The 22,959-nt window shown below is 48.0% G+C and overlaps 1 protein-coding gene across 4 annotated transcripts in view; it reads left to right on the forward strand.

The window, feature by feature from the left end:
• CUX2 (cut like homeobox 2) overlaps window positions 1-22,959 on the forward strand; it is a gene marked incomplete at its 3' end in the record, with an annotated part of 263,117 nt that overhangs the window by 22,410 nt on the left and 217,748 nt on the right. Inside the window, exon 1 of one of the 4 annotated variants that reach the window (XM_082641211.1) lies at window positions 13,055-13,095. The exons of the other annotated variants lie outside the window; for them this stretch is intronic. Of the gene's footprint in view, window positions 1-13,054; window positions 13,096-22,959 lie in introns of those variants that run through there. 4 annotated transcript variants of the gene reach the window in all.

Below are 22,959 nucleotides of genomic sequence, written 5' to 3' on the forward strand. Positions count from 1 at the left end.
ACAAATGCCTTATGCTTTCTTATCTCCAGACCTTTGCATATGCTCTTCCCCCTTCCAGGAACTCTCTTGTCATCGCTCTACCTGACAGATTTCTCTCATCCTTTACATCTCTAATCTGGGAGGCTTTCCTGAACCTCCTGGCAGGATCAGGGGGCTTCCCCCATAATTATTACATCACAGTTCATTGTGATTGCTTGCCTTGTTTTTTTATTTTAAGATCCAGGAGGGCAGCATTTGGGTCTGTCTTGTTGACTCTTGTCATAAGCACAGAGCGTGGCACATCTTAGATGCTCGATAAACATCTGTTGATGGCACAACACTTTTGTTGCTCCTAGAAAGTTTGGGGGAGCAACTGCTAAACTTTCGGGACCCCATTGGGAAGCAGGGGTTGAATTTGGTTTGAAGGTACGGAGAGGAGCAAATTCCACTTCCCTCAGGACCATTCTGGTCCAGCCCACTCTGGAAGGTTCTGTTGGAGCCCATGGCCTCTGTAAAGTGTGGACAAGACAAGGCTGCTTCTCTGAGAGCCAGGGAGAGAGTTAGGCTGCTGCGGCTGCCTTCAGAAGCAGAGAGAGAGGCTTAACGCCTGCTCCCCCTTCCTCCCTATTATCAAATTAATCCTCTAGATGGCCAGGTGTCTGTGATAAAGATGAAGGGAAATGACAGTTATGTTTCCTCCAAGAAGAGCTCAAGACCTTAGAAAGAGAGCAAGTGGTGACACCTGCTATTTCTCTGCCTTGGGTTGCCCTCCCTGCTGCCCCTTTCTTGGGGTGGGCAGTTTTCCCCACTGTGGCTATGTGGAGGCCAGGCTGTGGTTGGTGAGACTGCTTGGAGAGCCACAGGCCCATGGCATCCTCAGCCACAGGCACATGCACATGCAGTCACATGCACACACGTGCACATATACTCACTGGTGCGCCCATGCGCACGCGCACACACACACACACACACATCTTCCCAGTTCTGCATCCCTAGAATCCCTGCACATAGCAACACCATGGCTTCCTTTGCTCTGCCTTCTTTTTCCTACCTATTTTCATTCCTGAGTTGTTAGGGGACCAGAGGAGCTGAGGAAAGCTTTTTGGGTTGTGGGGTAGGGAGGGAGGCGTTGGCCACAGAAAGATTATCAGGGAATCCCGCGACTGAAAGGAAAAGAAGGGATTTTAAAAATTAATTTTGTCTTATGAAAGCCATGTTGCCACGTGGAGGGTTTTAAAAAGAGAAAAGAAGAGGAAGGAGATGCCAATAACCCAGCCCGCTTAGCACTTCAGTGTGCTTCTGTCTACTCTTCCTGGTTTGCCATCAGAACCATGGTTGATTCTATTTCTTGGTCTTTTCACTTAATACTGACATTAGCCTTTTCCACATCATTTTGCTGTCTTCAGAACAAGTGTTTTACTGGCCTAATATTCCCTGAAGTGAATGGATCACTCTCCCCTCAGCCAGACCATGTTCCTGGGCATCTCTAGGTGTTTTTGCTTTTAAAACACTGGGGTGATGGAAAAAAGTTGTATTTCTGGTTTTATGTCTTTGGCCCTTTTCTCAAGGGCAAGAACCTGGCTCCAAAGTCAGGTAGACCTGGGTTCAAATTCTGCCCCTATCAGTGAAACTTCAGGCCAGTGCTTTCTGCTCTGTGCCGCAGCTTCTTTGTCTGTGAAATGGGGACCCTCAATGCCTCTCTCACAGGAAATATTGTTGGGATTTGATGAGTGAATTTGCCTGAAGCATTTAACTTGGGGCTAACACATAGCAGGCTCTTGTGTGGCCCCTAGCGGGTCTGTTTTATTCACTGTTCTTCCCCCAACACTCGTGCCTGGCATGCAGTGGGTTCTCACTTAATTCATGCTGAATGAATGTGATGGACACATTCACGTGTATGTGTTTTTCTGCCTGTGCTGGGGTGTACATTTCTGTTGAAGACTCTTGTGTGGAAATACAGATGTGTACAAACACATACACACACACACACACACACTCAACCAAGCCAAGGGAAGGGCACAGGGCCATTCTGGTTGAGGGTCCATGAACATTTTATTGTGATTAAATATTTATCTGGTGCTTGTAGTGTGAACGTGACACTTCGCAGTAGATAAGACAGGGCCATGTAGAAAAGGCCTGAAAAGCTATGGGGTCCAGCTCAGTGAAGAAACAGCCAGTTAAGGAAGCAGAGGAGGGGAGGGGCTGGGGCTCAGGGATTTATTCGTTCAGCCAATCAGTCATCTGTATTTATCCAGCACCTACTATGTGCCGGGTCGCAGGCTGTGCCCTAGTGATGCCCTAGTGATCAACACAGACATGCTCTCTGCCCTGATGGTCTCCACAGTGTTTAGAAGTGAAATCCCTAAAGAGACTGACATTAATCAAATAATCACACATACTTGAAATTGCAAACCCTGTGAAGGGCTGTGGAGGAAATGAGCTAGGAATGATGATACAGTATATGTTATAACAGATTTAATCTGGAAGTTAAGGAAGGACTCCTGAGTTAGCCAAGTAAAGAGAGGCTGTGGTCATCCTCTCTTCCTTCCTCAGGCAGAGGAAGGGAGCAACACATGCAAAGGTCCTGGGGTGGGAAGATACACCTCTGGTTCCAGCAAGTGAAATATGGCCAGTGTTACTGGAGCAGAGTGAGGGGCAGAGAGGTAGGGTGTGACTGGGGAGGGTAGACAGGGTTGGCTCAGATGGGGCTTGTAGGCCCTGCAGAGGTCTTTATCCTGAAACAGAGGGGAACCGTTACTGGGTGAAGGGGGCATTGGAGGGGTGAAAGAGGAGAATTGGAGGGGTTTGAGGGCCTGGAGCCTAGGGTGAGAGAAGTGGCTAGACAAGAAGACTCAGATGTACCCATCACTGTCCCCTGGCTGGAAAGTGCATGCCTGACCTTTCCAGGCATCCAGAAAATTCATCAGTATGTAGGATGGAGCAGGTCAAGGTAGGGACAGGAATAGAGCCATTTTTCCTGGGCAGATGGGGAGGGGGGCAGGGGAGGGCCTTACCACATTCAAATATATGCTTCCTTTCTGCCAGTTATTATTTACCTAGGGGCTTGTGAAAAGAGAAAGATCAAAAAAAAAAAAAAAACCCAACAACCCAAAAAACACCAAATCCAACATTGCTTCAGGCATGAAGCCTGAGGGAGCAAGTATTTTTTCTCCAATATTTGTGCGTGTTTGAGTCTGTGAAATGCTGTGCTGAAACTCTAGGCCCCGCCAGAATAGGGGGCTCTGGGGCCTTCAGGGCCGTCAGGAGGGAGGCACCGTTGCTCTCCACATCCCGGACGAGGGCTGGCATAGCGGGGCCCACCCTCTGCAAAATGGTAGGCTTCTGTTTCTCATCTGCTTTGTGTTCCGATAACTCAGGCGTGGCCCGCCTGGGGGTGCGGGGTGCTGGAGGTTCTCAAGCAGGCTGGTTTCTGGGATGGTGGAATTCCCGAGAGAGAGGTTGGGAGGCAGGGAGTCCAGGGGATTTGGCGGCTGCCCCTGCACAGTGATATTCTGTGCCTCACACATTCTTATTAGCATCGTAATCGCTCCAAAATACGGATTCATTATCGCGCTCCGAGCTGCAGACTGAGGCAGTGGGGTTTAATAGTTCCATATGAGCCATTCTGGGCTGTTGAGTAAATATTGCTCATTCTGAAAAATTGGGTAAATGTGTGTTTTGGCGAGGAGCAAGACAGCAGCCAAGTAGGTAGTTGGTGTCTAGGCCAGCGCCAGGCAAGGTGGTGGGGGACAGAGGAATGCTTACACTCCAAGAAGTGTCCTGTTCATGTCTGACTGGCCTTGAAATATTCTTCTGGACATGAAGATTGGGATTAGGAAGGAGGTTTGCTCTGAAATGAGGGTAGAAGTACCCTCTTGTTTTTTGTGCATGTAGAAGTGGCTCCAGGGTAGACAGGAAAGACCCCAGGCCCTCCAAACGTGTATAGACAAGTGATTGCTTTCAGAACTGGAGGGCTGCTTACTACAGGCAGCAGGAGGCAGTGTGGCAGGAGTTAAGTGTTCAGGTGAGTAGATTCCACTCTGAGGTCCCTGTTCTGCCACTTGTTAATTGTGGGACCCCAGGCAAGTTACTTGACCCCTCTGTGGCCTCAGTTTTCTCATCTGTAAAATGGGGATGATAAAAGTACTTCCTCATAGGATTGTGTGGGATTGTGTGGGATCTAAACAAGCATATTTTTACAAAGTTCAAATGGTGTTTGGCATTGTGCACAAGAAATGTTAGTTATTAACAGGGTTCTGGTATGGTGTGGAGAGAAGGTTTGCATTTGGATCTATCTCTGGGCTTCTTCAGCTTTGAGAATCTGATGAAAGCTATGGATCCTCTCTATGCTAGAGACACACAGCATTTTGCATATATTGTAGTTTCAGGGGGTTGTTGGGTCCTCCATATTTAGCTAGGTACTCCAAGTTAAGAACTCCCAATCCCTACTGTAGATCACCCTGTTGTGGAGTGGAAGTGAGTCATAGGCTCTAGAACCTTCTAGAACTGGGTTTCATCCTGGCTCTCTTTCATATTTGCTGTATAAAGTTAGGCAAGTGAAGAGACATCTTTGAGCCTTGATCTCATACTTGGTGTGGAGTTCTTCATGTGAAAAGGATTTGGACCATGTAAAACACTTGGCCCAAAGCTTGGCACACGGTAGACCCCACTTGATTGAAGACCTAAGAGTTGCTAAGTGTAGGCTCTGCCCCTCTGTTATGTTTATAGTCTGTATATAATAATTCCTTTACCTGAAGTTTTTAGATCTGATCTTGCTAGCTGTGTGTTGTGTGTATTGATTCTCACACAGAGTAGACTGTTTCCCCAGGTGTTTTGTAATTTTGGATTGAAAGCTCATCTATAGTAGGATTGAATCTCTGGTAATTTTCTGTGGCCTGGATTACCTCTAGCGTAGAAGTTGGCCAGCTATATTCTGTAAAAGGCTAGATAACAAATATTCTTAGCTTTGCAGGCTGTGGTCTCTAATACAACAACTCAGCTCCCACTGTTGTGCAACAAAAGCAGCCAGAAGTAAGTAACCTAATGGGTGTGGCTGGATTTGGCCTGCAGGCGGGTGGGATTTGGACCCACAGGTCATAGTTTGCTCACTCCTGCTCTAGAGAGATTTTGTATTCGCTTTTGCTTAATGTCCAGGGGTATTACTAGAGAGAATGAATTTTTTAAATGCTAATTGCTTGGCTGACAGCAGTAGTTCTCAAAGTGTGGTCCCTGGACCAAAAGCACCTGAGAACTTAGACATGAAAATTCTTGGGCCCCATTCCAGATCTTCTGAATTAGGAATTCTGGGGGTGGAGCCCAGCAATCTGTGTATCCAGGTGGTGCTGGTGTACACAAGTCTGAGAACTTGAAGGGTAGTATAAAATTGACCTCCAAACCCATGTGAGGGCAGACCTGTGGTTATGAATTACCAGGGAAGACTACTTTTTGGTTTTCCAATCTAGAGGCAGGGCCAAGATAGATCAAATTCTACTGTTCTTTTCTTTCTGTGTTAGTGGATAGACGTGTTCTGACCCACTCTCACTGAGGGTGAAGGGCTCTGGACTACTAAGATGGGCACCTGTTCCACCGTTTCATTGCCAAGGGCACTGAAGTATCAGCTCACATATTTAGCAGTTTGATTTTGTTTCCTCTTTAGTTATGACCCTTGAGAACTTCTCTTACTTTCTTACTGAACTGACCTGTATATTTAAAGGATGTTGGTGTATTTTATCCATTATTTCTGGGTGTTTTGTAGTGTGAGCATTTTCAGGTTATCTTGTCTCTCATAATGCTAGACAGAAAGTCCTTTCAGTGTAGTGGAGGGTTGAGTTTCTCCTTCGGGATTCTTCTTTAGAACGTCTGGCAGCTCCTCTGCTTCTCATGTGATCTGACACTTGTCACTTGCCCTGGAGTCAGGGCCCACTTTGTCACTCCCTGGTCACAGGGAGTGTCACTCCCTGGTCACAGAGACCAGAGTCCAAATACCCCCTGGGGAGTCTCTCCATCCTAACTTTTCCCAGGGCTTGGATCCAGTTCATCCAACATTTGTTGAGTACCCACTGGTGCCAGGCCCTGGGTGAGTGATGAACGGGGTTTAGCTCTGTACAGGTGACAAGGATCTCTGTGCTAGAGGTTGCCATTCTGTGGTCACTGTACCTGGGGACCTTCCTCTATCCCAGCATGTAAATCCCCTTGTGCCTCTCTAGGGGAGCTTGACTCCTTTAAGTGTTTTCCTCTGGGGGTCAGAATGAGGTCAATATTAAGAACATTAACTTTGAATTATTAGAGAAATGCAAATCAAAACTATAATGAGGTACTACCTCACACCAGTCAGAATGGCCATCATTAAAAAGTCTACAAATAACAAATGCTGGAGGGGGTGTGGAGAAAAGGGAACCCTCCTACACTGTTGGTGGGAATGTAAATTGGTACAGTCACTATGGAAAATAGTATGGAGGTTCCTCAAAAAACTAAAAATAGAGTAGCTGTATGATCCTGCAATCCCACTCCTAGGCATATATCTGGACAAAACTATAATTTGAAAAGATACATGCACCCCAATGTTCATTGTAGCACTATTTACAGTAGCTAAGACACGGAAGCAACCTAAACGTCCATCTACATATGAATGGATACAGAAGATGTGGTACATATATACAATGGAATACTACTCAGCCATGAAAAAGAAGGAAATAATGCCATTTGCAGCAATATGAATGGACCTGAAGATTATCATTCTAAGTGAAGTAAGAAAAAGACAAATACCATACAATATCACTTATATGTGGAAACTAAAATATGGCACAGATGAACTTATCTATGAAACAGAAACAGACTCAAAGACATAGAGAACAGACTTGTGGTGGCCAAGGGGGAGGAGGAGTGGGGGAGGGATGGATTGGGAGTTTGGGATTAGCAGATGCAAACGATTATATAGAGAATGCATAAACAACAAGGTCCTGCTATATAGCACAGGGAACTATATTCAATATCTTGTGATAAATCATAATGGAAAAGAATATGAAAAAGAATGTATATATATATATATATGTATAACAGAATCACTTTGCTGTACAGTATAAATTAACACAACGTTGTGAATCAACTATACTTCAGTAAAAAAAAAAAAAGAACACTAGCTTTGAAGTCTACTAGAGTCAGTTTCAACAACCAGCTCTCCCTCTTACAAGCTGTGTGATCCTGGGTGAGCCCCTGTACCTCTCTGAGCATCAGCTTCTCCGACTGTAAGATGGGATGACAGAGGGTTGCTCTAAGGATCCAATGAGATTATTCATGGAAGCCACTTGGCAGAGCGCCTGGTACCTGATGAGTGCCCAATGGATGTTCCTATTTGTGATCCAAATGGCTGTTGTGAGTCTGTCTCTCATGATAATGGACTAGGAGAAGTCAGGCTGGGCGCTCATGGGATGACAAAATCAGGCAGCAGCCAGATACCATTGCTCAGCATGTAGCAGATATACCCCTGCTCCTCACCATTCCTGTGGTGGCCTTATCTTGCTTCCCACCTCCTCCCCTCAGTCATGTGACTCAACCCAGAAAGGAGGGGGAGCTGCCAATCATAGTACTCCATCCCCCTGGCTAAGGTGATTGGTCACATGACTCAAGGGGACATCACATGACTCAAGCTGGGCCAATTAGAGTGTCCCCATGATTTTTCAGTTGAAGCATAGAGGGGAGTCTCTCTTCTCTGTAGCTGAGATGCTTCAAGGAAGGAAGCCCAGAGCTGCCTGTAGCTGGGGTTGCAGACAGCCTCATGGGGACAGAGTAAAACCAGCCTGTAAGGAGAGGCTGAGTCAGGATATGGAAAGAGACAGACTCTGGTTGAATCATCCCAGAGGCCACCTTCTCTGTCTCTTAATAGTTTATTCACGGGAGCCCACTTTGTTATTTTTGTTTGTTTGTGTTTGTTTTTTGGATTTTTTTTTTGGGTAGGGGGTTAAGCTCCTTGATTAAATTTCTACCACCTACAATCAGAAATACCCCCAAAACAGTTCTCCCTACACAGCATTCTGGAAACTCTCGGCCAGTCCATTCTGCATGGCCAAATTTCTACAAGGTGAACCAGACACATGCCACATCTGCCACCTGGTCTGGTGCAGACATGCCAGGTGGTGCAGGATGTACCCTGTTGTTTGAAAAACATCATTCAGAGGAGGAGGGGACAGAGGGAGGCCACACGGCGTGCCAGGACACAGCTCTGGGCAGAATTGCACTGCCTTCCGTTTTGGTTTTTGTTTTTTAAATTTTTTTGGCTGCACCAAGTGGCATGTGGGATCTTTTTTTTCTTTTTTAATTTTTATTTATTTTTGGCTGCATTGGGTCTTCATTGCTGTGCGCGGGCTTTCTCTAGTTGCAGCGAGCAGGGGCTACTCTTCGTTGTGGTGCGTGGGCTTCTCATTGCGGTGGCTTCTCTTGTTGCGGAGCACGGGCTCTAGGCACACAGGCTTCAGTAGTTGCAGCACGCGGGCTCAGTAGTTGTGGCACACGGGCTTAGTTTCTCCACGGCATGTGGGATCTTCCCGGACTAGGGATCAAAGCCGTGTCCCCTGCACTGGCAGGCGGATTCTTAACCACTGTGCCACCAGGGAAGTCCTGCCTGCGGGGTTTTGAACGTACCCTTTCCACAGGAACTTTCAGAGAGGGGCTGGGCAGTGCCTCAGCCACAGTTGTGTCAGTAAACCACCCAGAGAAATAAGCTCCCACGTGGAGCATCAGGAGATGTGGGATGTTCTCTCCCTTTGGGTCTCAGATTTTCTTCAGAGAAGCCCATGTGGACCCCTTAGCAGGGATCACCTACCCTTCCCCCCAGTCACTTGTAAGCCCAGCAAGTCTGGCTCATTGAGAATGGGTTTTGCCTACTCTTTAAACATGGCCCACAGACACCCACAAAGCCCCATACATCTTCCTGAGCCCACTACACCTGCTGACTTTCAGCACAGTTCTCCCCCCTCATCCTTGATCTCATAAAAGATCATCTTGGAAAAGATTGTTTTGTGTGCAGTTTACCCAAATGCCACTTTTTCTCATTTTTGCCAGAGTTGCTCTTTTTCCCTCCCTTTCTTTGATTTCTTTCTTGGATTTGCTCTGGGGTTGGCTTCCTTAAACCAAAATAACTCTCACAATGCACGGGGAGAGCGCTTCCTGTGGGTGAATGACATCTGTATGAAAAGACTGCAAAGCTGCCGATTTCTGTCCTTTGAAGACGCTTGTCAGCCAGTGCTGCGGTGGAGTGTCAGACGTCACACGGGGTGACTGTGGAGACACCCAGCAACAGCTTTTTTCCAGAAAGCCTTCAGCCCAAAGTTTGGGCTCTCCGGGGACCCAGTAGCAGCATCCATTTTCTGAAGAGATTAAAGGCGATGCTGTTTGGAGCAGCTGGTATTTTCAACTGCGTTCCCAGCAGGGCCCTGCAGCAATGCTTTGGAGCTCACCTGCTCTGCCTTTCCCAGTTCAACTCTGTTCCCTTCTTTCCTGACTTGTGTGCCTCCTCAGGGGTCTGGTAGCTCCAGGCAGACCCCTGAGAGGAGAGGAGAAGGGGTGCTGATGGTGCCGCCGTGGCTCTCCTGTGGGAGGGGAGGGGGGGAAATCTCATGATTAAGAACAGAGCTCTGGAGTCAGGCTCCGTGTGAGTTCAAATCCCAGCTCTTTCATCCTGAGTGAGCCAACCCTGTCACTTCTCTGAGCCTCAGTTTTCCCATTTGTCCAGTGGGGTCATTGGGTTTAGTGAAGACAATACAGGTAAAGCACTTCCTTAACATGCTGCCTGGCACATAGTAAGTGCTCAGTAAGGTTTAGCTGCTGCTCACTTCTCCAGATTCACCCTGGTTGACCTTCTCAAATGGCCCATCACCTCTCTTTAAGACTTCTTGGTTGATAACCCCTCAACCCCAAGGTTGGTCACAAATAAAACCTGCTTTATTTATGTAGCGGTATTTTGTCCGTGTGTGTTTGTGTTCCTGTCAAAAGCAAGTCCCCCAACCCCCCAGCCTCTTCATCCCTATACATTTTTTGTTTCCTTTGTTCCTATGATCCTTTGTCCATCTTTCTATCATAGTACAGTGCTGATTGCAGGATCTAATTAGGGGAATGGCAAACTTTCATGAACACAGGGGCAGGCAGGTAACATCAGTGATGGATTCAGCTCTGGGTAAGCAGGAGGAAGGTTGGTAGGGGAGCAGGGGTGCCGGACAGCTGAGGCTATCTGGCCCTGCAGCAGGGAAATCAACTTGATTAAAACGCTGTACTGGACAGTTGAAATACCCGACTGCTGGCTGGCTGTGACCCAGACCTGGGTTGTACAATAGTTACATCCTCTCCCTACCCCCACCAAGACTGTGAGCTCCTTGAGGGCAGGGATGCCCTCACCTCCCTGCACTGCCACCCCAAGGGCCCCATGCTAGGGATGACATCGCAGGGGTCAGCAAATTTTTGATGAATAAACAAACGTATTTGCTGTTGACCTCATTCATTAAAGTAAGACACGTTCAACATGGAAATTGTAGAAAGAACAAATAAGCAAAAAGGAGAAAATAAAAATCACCCGCTTCTGAGATAAACCTTTTATCACGATCTCTTTAGACTTTTTGTAACAAACATACAGAAAAGGACATGGATCATATGTGTTCAGCTCAACGACTTGTCACAAACATGGAACCATCACTCAGATTAAGAAATAGAACATCCCTGTCCCCCACCCCAGAAGCCCCATCAAGCCCCTCCTATCACTGCCAACCCCTGCCCCAGGGGTGACCCATCCTGACTCCTAACAGCACGCGTTAGTTTTGCCTCTTTGTGAGCTTTACGTAAAAGGAATCACCTAGCATGTGCTCTTTTGCGTCTGGCTTCTTTCACCAATGTTATGTTCTTGAGATTCACCCACGTTGTTGTGTGTAGCTGCAGTTCATTCATTCCCGTTCCCATTTAGCATTCTGCTGTGTGAGGAGATCACAATTTATTCATCCTTTCTCCTGTTGATGGGCATTTGGGTGGCTTCCAATTTGGGGCTCCTACCAACAGCACTTCTAGGAACACTGGTTCCCGAGTGTCTCTTGGGTGCACGGGTGCATGTGTTTTTCTTGAGTATAAATCAGGGTTTCTTGATCTTGGCACAGTTGACATTTAGGACTGGATGGTTCTTTGTGGTGAGCGCTGTCCTGAGCATTGGAGGATGTTTAGCAGCATCCCTGGCCTCTGCCCACTAGGTGCCAGTAGCATCCCCCAAGTTGTGACAGTCCAAAGGGTCCCCAGGGATCACCCAATGTCCCCTCAGGGGTAGACAAAATCACCTCTGGTGGAGACCCACGGTACATATCAGGGAATGGATTACTGGGTTACAGGGAGTTATTTGCATAGCTTCAGTATAGTATATGCCAGGTGTTTTTCCAAAGTGATTGTACCAGTTTGTACTTCTGCCAGCTGTGTGTGACCTTCTAACCATTTCTAATGCCTTTATTTATAATTTATATATAAATTTTATGGAATGAAATCAGGTGTAAGTATTATTCTACCTTACGCTAGATTACATGGTCTAGTGTATCTTTTATCATTTATTCTTCCATTACAGAGCAGTAAAGTGATTAAATCTGTACTTAACACTGGAATCTGACTTCCTTTCGTTTAATCCGTGGCTCTGCCTCTCTCTAGCTTTGTGGCTTTGGCTGAGTGACTTCACCTCTTTGTGCCTCAGTTTTCTCTTCTGTCAAACAGGAACAATAATGGTGCTGGCCTCTGTTATTTGGAGATTACTTGAATTCATTAATGTGAGACACGTGGAAGAGGGAGGGCCTGGCATGTGGCAAGTGCTGTGCTGACTGCTACTATCCATTTTAGTGGCCATAAATATTCTCTGATGTGGATGAGTTGTGGTTTATGTCAGTAGTTCTTTGGTGTGGAATGGTAAATTGTTTTCAGTTTGGGCTGCCAGATTTTGCAAAATCTAAAAAATGATAATAATGCCTAGTTAAATTTGAATTTCAGGTAAACAACAATTAATTTTTAATATAAGTATATCCCATGCAGTATTTGAGATTTTGTTTTTTTGTTTTTGTTGTTTTTTGTTTTTTGTTTTTTTGCAGTACGTGGGCCTCTAACTGTTGTGGCCTCTCCCGTTGTGGAGCACAGGCTCCGGACGCTCAGGCTCAGCGGCCATGGCGCACGGGCCCAGCTGCTCTGCGTCATGTGGGATCTTCTCGGACTGGGGCACGAACCCGTGTCCCCTGCATCAGCAGGTGGACTCTCAACCACTGCGCCACCAGGGAAGCCCTGAGATTTTTATACTAAAAAATATTTGTTGTTTATCTGAATTCAGATTGATCAGGGTGTCCTGTATTTTATCTAGCTATCCTCTTAATTCCAGTTCTTGTCTCTTCTGAGTGTCGCAGTGCTGAACATTCTGGAAGTTGCATCTTAGCACGCAAACATGGTTTCCCAAACTTGGCTCCTCAGCTGAATCACCTAGGGGCTTGTTAAAGTGCCCAATCCTGGCCCCCACCTAGATCTCTTGAAACTGAGTCCCCAAGGCTGGGTTGAGACTCTGAATTTTTAACCAAGGCCCCAGGTGACTCAGAGCCAAGGCTTCAGGGTGAACTCCTACTCTCCTGTGTTTGTGATGTGCTGTGTGGAAGGTGGGGCAGGGAAAACTCTTCCTTGCTGCTCCCTGCCTGGTCACTTCTCTCCTGCGGGTGAAGATAAGGGTTGGCCTTGACTGGCCTTTCCTGGGACACCTCTGCTCAAGGCCTCCAGCATGGGCAGGGGAGGGGGGGTTCTCTACTTCCGGCTGCCCCTCAGCCCAGCTCAGAGCCCACCCCAGCTTTACAGGAGGCGGCACTGAACTTTGGCAGCGGGAGAGAAAGGTGGGGGCAGTGGGCACCAGGACCAGCTGCATTGATTTATTTCTGCACTTCTTGGAAGCCCTATCATGAGGAAAACAGGCGGCGGGTAAACAGTAGACGGCAGCCTCAGCAGCAGGGAGGGCCTGGCTGGCCTGAGAACTTGTCTCAGCTCAAAGTGTCTGCCAGGTTCTGACTGTCGCTGTTGGGGGCACAGTGCCCCTTGGGCCCAGGCCTGTGGCCTCCTGAGACTCCACCATCTGGCCAGGTAAGGTCCAGCCTGGCCAAGGGGCAGGGCCTGGACTCAGAACTGCACCCCTCGCTATGTCCCTGCCTGACCAGAGCCTCAGGGACTCATGGTCCATTCATTCCGTTCCCGTGGGCCTTCAGAGGCTGCCAGGCCAGGCCTGAGGGCAGGAGGAGATGTCCGCCAACAGCTCCTGTCCCCGCCCTTAGCCTGGCCTGCAGCAGCTGCTCTCCCCAACTTTGGAGGATAGATCTGATTTCTTTTTCATCCCAGCTGCTGTTGGGCACCCCGGAGCCACCAGGCCGCAGCCAGCTGGGCAGGCCGACCCTGTCTGCTCAACTCAAAGCCACGAAATTACAGCCCAGACAAGATCAATATGATCATGTCCCGGGGCCTTCAGAGGATGCTTTTGCTTTGAGAAGAGGTCAGAAGGGGCCTCAGATTTATAAATATATTATTATTTAAGAGAGGATTCCTGGTGGTCTGTAAGAGTTTGTTGGCTGGGGAGACAGCCTCTCTCTGACCTCCTGCATGCTCTCTGGGGCAGAGCTGAAGTGTCCAGGCTGTTTAGGCTGGTGTGGGCCAGGTGCTTCCTCTAGCAGCAAGGGGGTCTTCAGAGTTTGGGTCTGGGTTTGGGGAGGGAGGTGTTCACCTTCCTTGTACGTCCATTTGGTGCTGACAGCTTGTGCTGGGCACAGACATTTTCTGGGAAATAACTCATCAAGCAAATATGTTTAATTAGTGCTTTTTCTTTCTTTCTTTAAGTGCTTGTTGTAGCCTGGGCATTGTTCTGAAGACTGAGGGAATAGTATTGTTACCAAGCCAGATGGGAGCCTTGTCTTTTGGAGTTTATAGTTTTCATTATTTACCCTTGTTGGTTAGGAATCAGACAGGTGGAGTGAGTTGCCCAGGGTCACTCTGCATGAGGCGCCTGCCAGGTTCAAGTTTCACTAGTAAATGAACAAAATAATCACTTGATCAAGTAGAAAACTGAGTCTGAATAATAATGATGATGATGATAATAACCAGCATTAATTGAGGGTTTACTATGTGCCAGGAATTATGCTAATAAGTGAGTTTAGTTCCATGAGATCCATATTATAATCATCCCATTTTTTAGAAGTTGTGAAAGCTGAGGTTCAGAGAGGTGAATTCACTTTCCCAAAGTCACATAGCCAGCAAGTGGCAGAGCTGGAATTTGAACCCAGGACCTGGGCCTTCAAGCTTAAACACATTGTATAGGTACTTTCTGGGGTTCCCACTAAAGCCTGGTGTGCTGGAGAAGAAAGTCACAATCATTATTTTTATGAAGGTTCAGCATTTGGGTTGGGATAGTGCAGTTGAGGAGGGTGCTGATTTACCACCAACTTTATCATACTCCTCCAAGGAGTGCAGAACGCCTGGCATAATCATAGCAATAATATTAACAACAAAAACAACAGATGCCATTCGTTGAGCATTTGAGTAATTCCCATGTGCCTCCCATTCAAAGATTACCTTAAAATACATAGCTGTTTTGTTATTCCCATATGATGGGTGAGAAAACCAAGGCTGAGAGAGATTGAGTCACTTTCTCAAGCTCACATAGCCAGGAAGTGCAGAGCCTGGATTTGACCCTGTTTGCCTGCATAGCCCACAGAGCCTTGCTGGTTCTCCCAGCAACTGCTCCGAGGAGCCCATGATGGCATCTACACTCCTCTGGGGTCTCCTTGTTCAGAACAAGGAAGTGACTTGCCTCAGTCCCCTTTATCACTTGGCAGACGGTCCAGATTTCTTATCCCAGTTTCCCGTCTCCTTCCAACCCTGCCTGAGACTCTTACATTTTCCCCCCTAAATCCTTCTTTCTAATCAGTTCAGCTGGTGGAATACGGGCCCCAAAATAATGCCAAGTACAGCCTTTGCTGCCACTGGATTTCCTGCTTGCTTAGCAGGATGGAAACTTTGGCGTGGGTATGTGTCCTTTTAAAAAATCCTTTATTTGCTCTGCTCTTGTTTTTATAAGATATGACTCTTAATGAGGCTTTAATTCAAGGTCAAAGAGTCCAGAAGTTGGCAGAAAGCCCATGGCCCCTCTGGGTCCCGCCAGACACATAAACAGCCAATGGCTGGCTTTTTTCATCTCCTCTTTTAAACAGTCCCATTGCAACAGAGCTCTTCCTTGCATGAGGAGGTAAAATATTTGAACTGACTGTATTGCCTGTTCCTAACTGTTTGCAAAATGCACCCAGGCTCCCCCTTGTCTTTGTTTATTTTTTCCTTTTCTGTAGTTCAAAGAAAATAATTTATTAACTTGAGATTTAGGGATAATGTTGTTCCCCAGCCCTGCAGCTCCCTGAGGCCTGGGCCAGCCTGCCTTCCCTACTTGGGAAGTTGAGACAGGCTTTTCTGTCAAAGGCATAGCCATGGCAGAGCCCAGGTGGACAGGGGTAATGTATTCACAGTCATGATACGAAAACCCTGAGTGTCTGGAACCCAGCCCCCAGGGACCGATGGGGCCACGCCATTGACCTGAACCCCCTGGACTGCGCCCTCGTCTAAATCCATCAGGCTCGCCAGCCCCGGTCTTGGACCACTGAATAATTTACGGTCCCGCGGAGCAGCGAGCAGCGGGTCATCGGAGTTCATGGGTTAATAACAGGTTTGGTTTTCGATGTCAGCAGCTCTCTTGATAACGTATGAAAGAATCCTATTCTGTTGATTAGATTTTGAAATGGATCAATTTTTAATCAGCCAAACACCTGACTCACTCAATAAGAGTAGCATTGTGGAGACAGGATGGAGGCCGGCTTTATTTACAAGAGTGTTTGTTTTTGGGGGACCATAAGCAAATTCCTACCCTGATCCCTCCTCCTGGAAGAAATTGACCAGATTATCTCCCACCTCAAATGGCAGTGTTTGATTCACTTCTGATTAGTTGGGAAATCCATGGATCTGTTTAAGAGATAAGAACAGCAGCTAAAGGTTTGATTTAGTCATCCATGGTTATTGATGGAAAAAGCATTTATTTGCCAATGGAGAAATTTTGCTCAATGTAACAGCACAGAAGAAGGGAGGAGACAAAGGGAGTCCCGGCGATAGCCAGGGGGTGGCAAAGGCATTTTACCACCAGGGGGAGCTGGGATTTCCAGCCCTGTCCTCTGAGATTTTCAAAACTATGGTGTGGAAGTGGGCCAGTGAGCAGGTTGAATGCATGGAAGGTTCATTATGGAGGGTATTGCTTCTGGTCATTTTATTTATTCATTCAACAAACGGTTGAGCCCACACTGTGTGCCAGGCACTGCGTTGGGCATCAGGGATGAAGCTGTTATTGACAGAGACAAGATTCCTGCCCACATAGAGTATACATTCTGGTCCGGAGGAGGCAAGCAGTGAAGGAAAAACAAGGCATATGATTATAAAGCATGCAAAGTCTTGTGAGGAAGCTCTGAGGAAAAATAACAAGATCATTTCATTTCAGTGGTGGTCAAGGAAGATCTGAGTAAAGAGAAATGGGAAGAGAGCACCAGGTAGGAGGGGGGCAGCAAGGGTTAAGGCCTGGAGGCTGGCGTGCTAGAGGAGCCAGGTAAGGCCAGGTGGCAGATGAGTGGGTGACAAGAGGGAGAGAGATGGAAGAGAAGTCTGGGCAGGTAAACAGGGGCTGGCTTAGGTGGGAGGAGGACTGGCTTTATCTGCAGTGCCATGGGGAGCCCTGGAACGGTTCTGAGCAAAGGAGTGGCTTGTTCAAGTTTTGCATTAGAAAAGGTCACTCTGAGGAGAGTGGGCTGTAGGAAATGGGAGACTTGTGCTGAGGGGTCTACTGTACCATCCAGTGAGTGGTGATGAGGGTGTGGACCAGAGACACAGGGTAGAGTGGGGAGAAGGGGACAGATTCAGCAATTCTGGTCTGTGGCCAGGTGGCTAAGGAAGAGGATGTGGTGCTTGGGCCAGCTGGGGCCCTGGCCTGGCCTCATGAGGGCTGTAGCCCCAAGCCGGCAGTGGCCTGGTCCCAGGGGAGTGGAGGGATTCTTTGTGGCAGATCCCTGCTTGTCTTTGGACTGGCCTTCCAGACTTTTCCTGAGACTGCAACAGCTAGAAGCAGGGTGGTACGGAGGTTGGGGACTTGGGCTGTGAAGTCAGATAGATATGGGGGCTTCCAGTCTCAGCACTGCCTTTTGCAAGCTGGTGACCTCAGACAAATTGCTCTTTGCACATAAAAGCAAGTGAGAATAATTGTTGGTATAGAACTTTCTAGAAGGACTCAGAAGAAACTGCCAACAGTTGTTGGTTTCCCCTGGCAGGGGGACATGGGCTGGGTGGGAGGTTGACTTTCTCCTCTGTACCCTTTTGTAGCCTCTGAATTTATGCCACAGGCATGTGTTACCTGGTCAGAATTGTCCATACCGCTTGTGATGTGCTGTGACATTCACCAGGATGGACTTGCAGTGGCATTTGGAGCAAGGACTGGTATTATCACCTCTGTTTTTTTTTTTTTTTTGCTGTACGCAGGCCTCTCACTGCTGTGACCTCTCCCGTTGCGGAGCACAGGCTCTGGATGCGCAGGCTCAGCGGCCGTGGCTCACGGGCCCAGCCGCTCCGCAGCATGTGGGATCCTCTCGGACTGGGGCACGAACCCATGTCCCCTGCATCGGCAGGCAGACTCTCAACCACTGCGCCACCCGAGAAACCCACCACCTTTGTTTTTATAGATGAGGCTCAGAGAGGGCCTGTCCCTTGCCTATGATCACATAGCTGTGCCTGGTGGCTCCAGCCCCTTCTCAGGCCCCAACCCCTCTCTTTCCAGCTCAGCTCATCTTACCTGCTGCCATTAGTTGAGGTTGTGGACTAGCTGGGTCTTTGAGAAGCTGGCTTTTCCCAGCACAAGTAGCAATCCCTCATTCCCCAGTGATCTGCTCCAGGAACCATCGATGGGGCAGCTTTCTTTATTAGCTTAACTGTTGCACATCCCTCAGCGACACTGTTCTTGTGCCTGCATTGTTGGGGAGGCAGAAGGGCCTGCGTGCACACCTGTGTGTGTGCACAGGCCTGGGAGTGTGCACAGGCCTGGGAGTGTCCACGTGTATTCAGGACTGTGGGGGAGGAAGCCCGCCTCACTTCCCAGCTCTCCTTGGTGACAGGCACACTCTCACAAGCATCTTAATTTAGGTGTGGCACAAGTAATTGCTCACTGAGGGATCTCAGTGGAAAAAGAACTATTTGATTTAGTGTCAGAAGTCCTTGATGCTAGTCCTGGTGCATGCACTTGCTTGCTGTGTGACCTTGAGTTAAGTCTGTTTTCTGGGCCTCTGTTCTGCATCTGTAAAATGGGAATAATGGTGATCTCTGGCCTTCTCCTTGTTGCTTTTCTCTCTTTTCTTACATGTTGGCATAGCTTGCTCCTTCACTTTTGTCTTTACTCAAAAGTTACCTTCTCAGGGAAGCCTTCTCTGGCCACCCTAACTAAAATTTCACAACACACACACCCTATTCTTCTTTTCCACGCTATATGTTTTTTTTCTTCCTTAGCACTTAACGTGATTGATCATATTATAGCTTTTAACCGTTTACTTGTTTACTGATTTCTCCCATTAAAATAGCTGCCCCAGCAGGGCAGAGATTTTTGTCTGTTCTGCTTGTTGCTGTCTTCCTAGCACCTAAAATGGAGCTTGACACATAGTAGGTGCTCATCAAATATCTGTTGAAGGAATGAATGAAATAAATCAATGTAAGGCACTCAGAACAGTGCCTGGTACATAGTAAGCACTCAGCAAACTACTGGTAAGTTTTTCTGAGCTTTAGTTTCCTCACCTTTATTTATTTTTTAAAATTTATTTATTTTTGGCTGCATTGGGTCCTTCGTTGCTGCACGTGGGCTTTCTCTATTTGCGGCGGGCAGGGGCTACTCTTTGTTGCGGTGCGCGGGCTTCTCATCATGGTGGCTTTTCTTGTTGCAGAGTGCGGTCTCTAGGCACGCGGCCTTCAGTAGTTGTGGCATGTGGGCTCAGTAGTTGTTGCTCACGGGCTCTAGAGCGCAGGCTCAGTAGTTGTGGCGCACGGGCTTAGTTGCTCCGCGGCATGTGGGATCTTCCCCAACCAGGGCTCGAATCCGTGTCACCTGCATTGGCAGGCGGATTCTTAATCACTGCCCCACCAGGGAAGCCCTTCCTCACCTTTAAAATGGAAATACTGTTGATAGTAGCTATCATAGAGTTGCTGTGAAGATTCAGTACTGTGGATGTTGAGTTCTTGGTACATCTCCCAACACAGTAATTCTTCAAAAAATAGGAGCTATTTTAGTTATAAGTACAACATGAATAATAAAGGCCCCCTGGTTATTGCAGCATTTTTGAGAAATGGAGTTAGTGTCTGAGACCCAAGGACCAGCTGTAGTCACCCTGTCACCAGTCCTGATTAGCTACTGCAGTTGTGGGGCATGATCCTCTGGTTTGCCTTTGACTACCGTCTACCCAGAGTGTCTAGCCAAGGTTTGCAAATACCCCCTGGATTCCAGCTTTCTCAAGGGGAGAATTGTTCCAAACAAAGTTCGTTTGATTTTGTTTTCATTTTTTTTTAAAGTATGGGAAGTACTTTTAAGAAGAGAAAGACCAGTCGATATTTTTTGTCCCAGGGAAACATCCTCAGCACATTGTTATGTGGATAAAAACTGGAGCTGAGCAGCACATAGTGTATAATTTTTGTAAATCAGACAAGCAGAGCCTCCCCGGACAGGTGAATGAGATTTGTTCATTGGCCTAGACCTGGGTCTCGACCTTCATCCCTAGAGTCTGGGAGGAACCCCATCCAAGACTCTTAATTGCAAGCAACAGAAAGCGACTCAGCCTCCCACCAAGACTCATGTAAGGAGGGGCTTCTCCACCCACAAGAAGGAGATTCTGACGCTAGCTTGCCAAAAAAGCAGATGTTCACGGCAGCTGGAAGGGAGTGGTATGGGATGGGATAGAGATCCCCAGCTGAAAATGAGGGACGGTTGCTAGATGCAGCGGGAATTCATGTTGGGGTGGAGGTCGGTCACTGTGTAGCCTGAGGCAGATGCAAAAGCATCTGGGACTTTTCAGTGTCCTCTGACAAGCTTTCACCTGCTGGTGATGTATCTCTGTCCCCTGGGGGCTTATGTTCAAAACCTTAGGAACACTTTCCTGAGAGTGGGGCAGGCCAGAAGTTCTGGGTAACTTTCGGGAGCAGCACTCAGTCTCAGGAGGTGGTGTATACATATTCCAGCTCCCTTACCTCTGAGTGGAAGAGTTCCTACGTCTCTTTTGCATTTTCTTTGGGTGGTGGAGATTATAGGCGACTTTTGTGTTTGGCTTTCTTAAGGAGGTTTTTAGGTTTTCAGCTTTTTTTTTTTTTTTTTTTGCGGTACGCGGGCCTCTCACCGCTGCGGCCTCTCCCGCCGCGGAGCACAGGATCCGGACGCGCAGGCCCAGCGGCCACGGCTCACAGACGCAGCCGCTCCGCGGCATGTGGGATCCTCCCAGACCGGGGCACGAACCCGCATCCCCTGCATCGGCAGGCGGACTCCCAACCACTGCGCCACCAGGGAGGCCCAGGTTTTCAGCTTTGAGAATTTTTTATCTTGTCATTTGAAATCAACTGCAAAAGAGCAGGACTGGGACTTCCCTGGTGGTCCAGTGGTAAAGAATCCGCCTTCCGATGCAGGGGACGTGGGTTCGATCCCTGGTTGGGGAACTAAGATCCCACATGCAACTAAGCCCGCGTGCCACAACTGGAGAGAAGCCCGGCGCCAAAACGAAAGATCCCGCCTGCCACAACTAAGACCTGACGCAGCCAAAATAAATTAAAAAAAGAAAAAAAAGAGCAGGACTGCCCCCAGGCAGGTTGGGGGTTGTCTGGGCAGGGACAGCAGGTAGCTTGGTAGCATCTTTGTCTCTGCTCACATTATGGACAGAGCATTTCAGGCTTCTGCATCGAGCTGAGATGAAGGGGAAAGAGAGAAAGTGGAAATCGCAGTACATTATAGGGCAAAACTAAAGGGATTGGAATCAGTCCAAATAAAAGGCTGATGACCTGAACTGGTTGCATTTGGGGCATTTCTGGATTTGAAACTTCAGTGGGCAGAGGTGTTTGAGCACCTCCTATATACCAGGTACTGTGTTGGGTACTTTGGCGGGGAGAAATGAGTGAGACCAGGTTTCCCAAAGAGTCTTAGAGAACCCACAAACAGTAGTGACTGGAATGGACAGGGGTAGCAGGTGGCCCAGGGGAAATTGAAGCCCAAGGCATGGGCACAGAGGAGAGACAGAGGTTCGATCATCCAAGGATCCTGGGAACATTTAATACATGCCTTGAAAGCTGGAAGACTTGACAGGCTGACAGATGGAGGAGAGTACAACATGGGCAAGGGCCCCGGGGTTGGATGACTAGGGCCAAGCCTGGGAAGCACTGTGCAGGCCAGCTTGGTTTGTGTGTGAAAGAGAGATGTGGGAATTAGGTTGGGAGAATGCAGGATCCTGAATGTCATGAAGGGACCTTGCTGGATAGCTTGGTAGGCCATAGGGAGCTATAGAAGGTGTTTGAGCACCTTGAGAGGGAGATATTTGGAGCTGTGCTTAAAAGATCTTTTATCACAATGTTTCTCAACCTCCACACTATGGACATTTTGGGCCATTTGGTCGTGGGAGGATGTCCTATACATTGTAGGATGTTAAGCAGCATCCCTGGCCTCTACCCACTGAATTGCCAGCTGCCTTCACCCTAAGTGTGACAATCAATGTCTCTGGATATTGCCAAATGTCCCCTGGGGGACACAGTCACCCCTAGCTGAGAACCATTGTGTCAGACTGGATGGGAGCAGGGAGCAGCCAGCATGCAGGTGAATAGTGATGCAGCCCAGAAGTAGGGCAGGAATGAGGAAGGAGGGTGCAGGTGCGAGAGGCCTTTGAGAACAAGGACCAGGAGGCCAGGGATCAGAAGGTCAAGGAGCCCGTGGAGAGAGTTGTTGGAGCCTGGACTTTCAGGGGCCAGAGTCCAAGGCCCCGGGCCTGACAGGTCCATGGGACTGGGAGCAGATGGGAAAGGAAGCAGAACCCTTTGGGGTAAAGGGCGCTGGGGGACCCCAGGGTCATTGCATCTTGTGGTATCTCCAGGGCTTGACACAAAGTGGGTCCTTGGTAAGGGGGAGATGTTGTTGAATGAATGAATGAGTTAATGAATGAGCCAAATAGGAGGCATTTTTTTAAAAAAAGACTGAGGTTCAGGTGGGAGCTAAGGGACCATTTTCTGTGCCATTTAATGAGCACCTACTGTGTGCACACAGGTGGACCCTGGGCACCTATAATACCTCTGATCTCATGGAAATTATAGCACAGAGGAGGAGGGGGCGCTGAACAAGAAAATAGGCAGATAATATATGATTACAGATGGTTCTCAGTGCCAAGAAAGGGAATTCGTGTGCTGGGAGCCAAGTTTGGGAGGAGAGGTCCAGCAACCAGTCAAGGGCTGCCATTGACAGGGCAGTCCACGTTTGGTCCAGAGAACACGCTCATTCAAGGTGACTTTTGTAGGGGCAGGGTGACAGGCCACCCCTTGGCACAGAACAGTGAGAGCAGACCAGACAACAGGACAATTTCCTTGAATACTGGGGTGGGGATAATCAGCGGAGGCTTCTTTGAGGAGGTGACATTTGAGCCAAGAATGGAAGATTGAGTAGACCTTTGCAAGGGGAAGTGCAAGGGAACAGCAAAGGCATTATGGCTGTGCTCGATAGAGATCAGGGTTTATGGAGCAGATGGAGACTTGACTCATCTCCATAAACTTTACAAATATGTAAAATTTCCCTCCTGGCCTTCAATAGTGAGGACCTAATTGGTGGAGTGGGGTGGTTGGTGGCTTCTGGGGTTGTGGGCATTCTCACAACCCTGAGACTTAAAG

The sequence above is a fragment of the Mesoplodon mirus genome (assembly GCF_964341445.2).
Source record: "Mesoplodon mirus genome assembly, chromosome: 13".
Classification (NCBI taxonomy): domain Eukaryota; kingdom Metazoa; phylum Chordata; class Mammalia; order Artiodactyla; family Ziphiidae; genus Mesoplodon; species Mesoplodon mirus.